Consider the following 6,000-nt stretch of genomic DNA (forward strand, 5'->3'; position numbering starts at 1 on the left):
TGAAAACCTCTTTCTGATTCAAGATAAGAGTGAGGAGATAGTTATAAGGTAACTCTGGTTGTACTTTTTTTTTTTTTTTGATTTTTGGACTTCTTAATCTTCAAATACCCCATTCATCATTTGATAATCTTGGTATTATTTTGATGAGCTACTTTTTTCAAGGACTGGTATCCTGTTATTGATACCATGATATCTTTATCTTTTTATTGATGGCAGGATACTTCCCGTTCATCTTTATCTTCTCTTATCACTGTCATGTATACATGGAAATTCTCCACAGTCCCTTACCTATTTCAGTCTGTTTTGTTTGTATTCCATTTCTTCAGAAAGTTTTGGACTTCGGAAAGAGACTTTATTCAAATAGAAGCTTTGTGTTGCTGCTTGCAATATAGGTATATACTTGCTCCCCCATCCCCAGACTTGTAGACTACACTTTGTTCCACTGTTTTGCCTACATTGGATGATTAAGTCATTGATCTTGATCTCAAGATACAAACTGTTCAACTTAAATGGTGTTTTTGTTAAGATTGAAACATCGGTATCCCAACCCATCCAAAATAAATGGATGTCTCCTGGAATTCTGGCCCCCCAGGGAGATTATGTGAGGTTGTTGGCCAGGGGAGGGCTAAGGACTTTGTTCTAAATACAAGGAACCTCTAACTAGGTTTCAAGTAGGAGGGCAATATGATATATTGACACTGTGTAGACAATAGGCCAAAATGGGGATGCAAAAAGGGCGGCATCACCTACTGCGGTAAGAAGTATGAGAGCTATTCAGAGTCAGGATGCAGCTTGAGTTTCCCTCTGAGTGGCGATGGATGTGGATTGGATATGGGGTACAAAGGGAGGGGAGTCATGGGTGATTTTAAGGTTTTTGCCTCCGCAGTTTGTTAGATATTGGAAGCTCAATGAATAAGAAAGAATGAGAGGGATTTGAAAGGTGCAGAGACAAGAGTTTTAGACTTGAACATGCTAAATTTTAGAAACTCTCTAGGTAACAAGTACAGATGCAGAGTGAACATTTGTGTGCACAGTTCCTGAGCTTAAAGATGAGGGAGGAAACGGTGATAGAAACCCAGGACTGGATCCCAGAGATCTCCCGGGAAGGCAGAGAAGAAAGGGGCCCAGGGATGGGACCCCAGTGAAGCCAGAGTGAAAGGCTGTGATGAGGAAGAGGGTCCATGAGGAGACCTGGAGGGGTGGCCGGGGAGGCAGGAGGGAGACCAGACGGCTGGGGCGCACTGGACCCAAGAGCAGGGAACGTGTTAGGGAGGGCATGGTGGGCGCGGTCGAGTTCTACCAGCTCAAGGTGGGGTCGGTGTCAGATGCGGCAACACAGATGCTGTTTTTTTTAATGTGATTGAATCGAGAGTTCGAAAGAGACTGAGGAGAGAAAGCAGAGAGATGACTCTTGTAAAGGACTTTGTTATAAAGAGGAGCAAACAAACGGGCCAGTACCTGGAAAGAAATGTGACATAAAATAATTTTTTTAGAAGAGTGATTTTAGAGCACATTTGTACTGCTATGGGAATATCCACAAGAGAAGGGAAAACTAGTGATGCTGGAGAGTGGAGACAGCTATACAAAGTCCTCGGAAGGGGACAAGAGTCAGTGTCAGGTGCACAGTTGACGGGGGCGTTGGCTATAGACCTGCAGAGAGTGGGGGTGTGGATAGCTCCTGGACACAGGGCCACGGGGGAGGGGTGCTTGGCTTCCTGGTGATGGGGAGACGGTCTCTTACGATTATTTCTGGGTTTTGTGTGTGAAATAAGAAATGAGGTCGTAAGATGGGGTGGGGTGTTTCGATAATAATGGATATCTAAGGAAAAAGAAGTTATGAAATTTGACCACCTGAGCCTGGGAGGGTGGACTGACCGGGATGAATGCAGAGCTGAGCATTCAGCCCAGGGGATTTCCTGGGATGCAGAGGTCTGGGGGAGGGTGGATGTCAGCCTGAGGTTCATGAACATAGAGGTAGGTGTCAGCTTTGGGCCCAAGTGTCCATGTCTCTGCCCAGTGCAGAGGAAGGGGAGTTGGATCCAACAGTCATCACAGGGGCTACAGGGATGGGGGAGAGAGTTTTTTCCAGGGAAGGATTCTAGCATCTGTGCAGAGATCTAAGCCAGGCCTGGAAGGGACGGTGGTACAGAGGGGCTGGAAACAGGGAACCTCAGGCCTGTCTGGTCTCCTGTATGTGGCATCCATCCCACTCTTCATTTTTATCATGTTTTTATTTTTCTCTTCAACTTCTATTCTGAGCTCTGCCAGCCCATCCTTCTCCTGTTGTAGCATCTCTGACTATAATAGCTTTTTTCTTTCTTTGTACTCTGTTTCTTTAGAAGAATCATTTCATTTTGTTTATTGTTGTTTTTCTTCTCTTCATGGTGATGTGGTTGGTTAAAATGTTTAGACTCTTCATGCAATTGTTTTGGTGAATATTTTTAGTCTGCCTTTTCTTGTCTATAGTTTTTTACTCCTTTTTCCTTTCATTTTTCAGTCTTTGCACACATCAAATGCTTGTTCCTTGTTGATTGTTTCTCCTTTTTAATGAGATAATTTTTCTTGGAAGACTTAAAGCGGCAAGGTTCATACAGAGTATGTCCCAGCTATGGGAGTCTCCCTGGAGATGTGCCTTGGGAGTAGGGCTGTATGTATCAGCACTTGGTTCCAGGCTTTTCTTCTCTCCCCTTCTTTTCTGCAAGCTCTGTGCCTGTCTCCCCTCCTCCAGCCTCACAGGGTGACTTCTTGTCAGTTCTGTTATCCTCTGTGTCCTTAAGGCCAAAGTAGGGCCACTGACACTCATGCCATCAGTCTGCACACACTTTTCTGGGGATGGTTGGTTTATCCCTAAGTTGTGTGGCCCCATTTTTAAAAAATAAACTTTTAATTTTAGAACAGTTATATTTACAGAAAAGTTGCATCCCTTTATTTTTAAGGTTCCAAATAAGCACATGTGCTCAATTTTTATTGTTTTTAACCTTACTTAAAAGCACCTCATGCTGTATGTAATCATCCTGGCCTAAGTGCTTCGCTTATCTGATTTCCAGTGTTCATAAGCATTTCTCCCATGACTGTGATGTATGCATTTTGACTGTTACAAGCCATTTCCCTGTCCCCCTCCTAGCAACGCTCACCTATCTATGTCCAGCTTGGCTGTTGTGAACAGAGATCTCAGGGACAATTTTGAGCACACCTGGTATAGGCATGTGAGAGTGTCACTTGGATAAACACCCCGAAGTAGAATTGGAAGGCCAGAGAGTATATGAACGTGCAGCTTCAAAATATGATGCCAAACTGTGCACAAGAGACTGCAACAATTTTTTCAGATTTAAGAAATATTCTCAATCAAACACGTGTATAATGTGGTCTTCAGTTGCATTTCCCTGTTAGGTAATGATGGTAAAGTCTTCATATATTTATTGGCTCTCTGTGTTTGCTCTTGAATAAAATATCTATTCATTAATGTTGATCACTGCTGCATGTTTTGTTTTGTTTCTGCTATTGAAATAAAGAACTTCTTTATACATTATTTTTTTTGAATTTTATTTTATTTATTTTTTATACAGCAGGTTCTTTTTAGTTATCTATTTCATACATATTAGTGTATATATGTCAATCCCAATCTCCCAGTTATACATTCTTGAAATGAATTGGTTTATTTCTATGTTTTCCGCATTTCGTCTCCCAAATTGTAACTTACTTTCTGACTTTCCTTAAGTTTATTTTGACAAACAAAAATTTTAAATTCAAATATACTCAAACATTTTCATTTAAAGTTTTTAGTTAATATATTTTGTGTGTCATTTAATAAATCATTCCTTATTCCAAGATATAAAAGATATCTCTATTTTCTATGAGAATTTTAAAGTTTTGTTTTTGACATCATTAAATACATTAGCATGGTACGTTTTTTACAATTGATAAACCAATATTGATACTTTATTATTAACCAAAGATAATAGATTCATATTTCCTTAGTTTTCATCTAATGTTCCTTGTTAATCTTTCCCATAAAAATCCTTCTATAGATTAGATTTCTGTGCTAACAATTCCTTACTCTGAAATTAATAATGATTTTAGTATTTTCTTTCCATTGTATGTCCTTATTTTTGGTGTTGTTTATTGGTAATTGTGCTAATTAGGACTTTCACTTCAGAGTTAACAAAAGTTCTGATAGCTGACTTTTATGTTTCATTCTTGATTTTAAAGGGACTGTTTCTAAGATGTCCCTCTGTAGGATAATTTCTTTCTACATATTTCTGTTTTTTTGTTTGTTTGCTTATTGTAATACACATTATTTTTCAGATAAGTATATCTTGTCATTTTCTTATTTAGAAAAGTGTTTTTTAAACCATACATGAGGGTTCATATTTTTAAGTAAACTCCTCTCTGATGTATAACATACCTACAGGAGGGGCATATCACATAAATGTACCAGTCAATGGATTTTCACAGGTGTGTAGATGAGCACACTCGTATAACTAGCACCAAGACCAGGAAACAGAATGCTGCAGGTCCCACAACCTGCCTCATTCCCCCCACCAGTTACTATCCCATCCTCAAGGGCAGCCAGGTCTAACCCCATAGTTTTGCCTTTTTTGTCCTTTGTATAAATGGAATCATGCTGCACACACTCTCTTGTGCCTTGATGTTTCCACTCAAAAAAAGGAGCATTCATATTTCTGGGCATCATTGTGGACTATTGAGTCTCCTGCTGCAAGGATGTCATACATATGTGTATCCTAAGGCTGATGCATGTAATCTACTTGGGAAACTTCTAGCTGTAGACTCTAGTGAATAGTGCTGGTATAAACTCTTTCTATGTCTTGTGAAGAGTCTGTTCATACATTCTGTTCAGTATGAACCTAGGAATTGAATTGCTTTGTATAAGACATAGATTTGTGGAGCTGCAGAGAATTCTTCCAAATGGCTTCACAAAGCAATAGGACCACATTCTATTCATTTACTCCACATCTTTTTCAAGACCTGCCATTGTCTGTCTTCTGTATTTTGAGCACTTTGGTAGATACATATTGGCAATGGATTGTGCTTTAATTTGCATTTTCAGGATGACTAATGAACAGCAGTGGATTTTCATATACTTTATTGACCATTTGAATGTTTCTTTTTATGAAGTGTCTCTTCAATCTTTGGCCTAATTTGATTTTGAGATGTCTGCCTTTATATTGTTAATTTGTATGTATTTTTCATTATGTTCTAGACACAAGCCCATGTGTTATATGTTTTACAGGAATTTTCTCCCGGTCTGTTTCTTCGCTTTCACTTCTAATGGTGTCCTCTGGTGAAAAGATGTTCCAATTTTAACAAGGTCAAATATAGGCATTCTTTTTCCTATATGTTTATCAATTTTTATATCAAAATTAAGATCATTACCTGCTCCAAGGCCATACAGATGTCCTCCTATGTTTTCCTCCAAAAAGTTTGTTTTAACCTTTTATATTAGTCTTAAAAAAATCACCTCTGATTGACATTTGCATATGGTGTGAGGTAACACTGTGATTTTCACTTCCTCATGGATATCCAGTTGACCAAGCATTATCTACTAAAAATCTTATCCTTTTCTACTTCATTGCAGTACGACTCTTGTCAGGGGATTGTAAATGTATGAATTTGTTTCTGGACTCTGTTTTGTTCCATTCATCTGTTTACCTATCCTTGCATCTATACCACACTGCCTCAATTAATACAGTTTTATAATAAAATTTTTCCTGTAGAATTGCAAGTGATCCAGATTTGTCCCTTTCCTTCCAGTTGCCATAGTTACTCTTGGTCTTCTGAATTTCCATATGAACTTCAGATTCAATGTATCAATTTCTATACATTCAAAAAGAAAAAAAAACTCCTGGAATTTTTATTGAGGTTACATTAAACCTATTGAGTGATTCATAAAGACTGTCATGTTTACATTATTGAGTCTTCTAATTAGCAAACATGGAGTACTTCTCTATGTAGGCTTTTAATTATTCTCAAAAAATTAAG

Source organism: Mesoplodon bidens (assembly GCF_964165515.1).
Source record: "Mesoplodon bidens genome assembly, chromosome: 11".
In the NCBI taxonomy this organism is placed as follows: Eukaryota; Metazoa; Chordata; class Mammalia; order Artiodactyla; family Ziphiidae; genus Mesoplodon; species Mesoplodon bidens.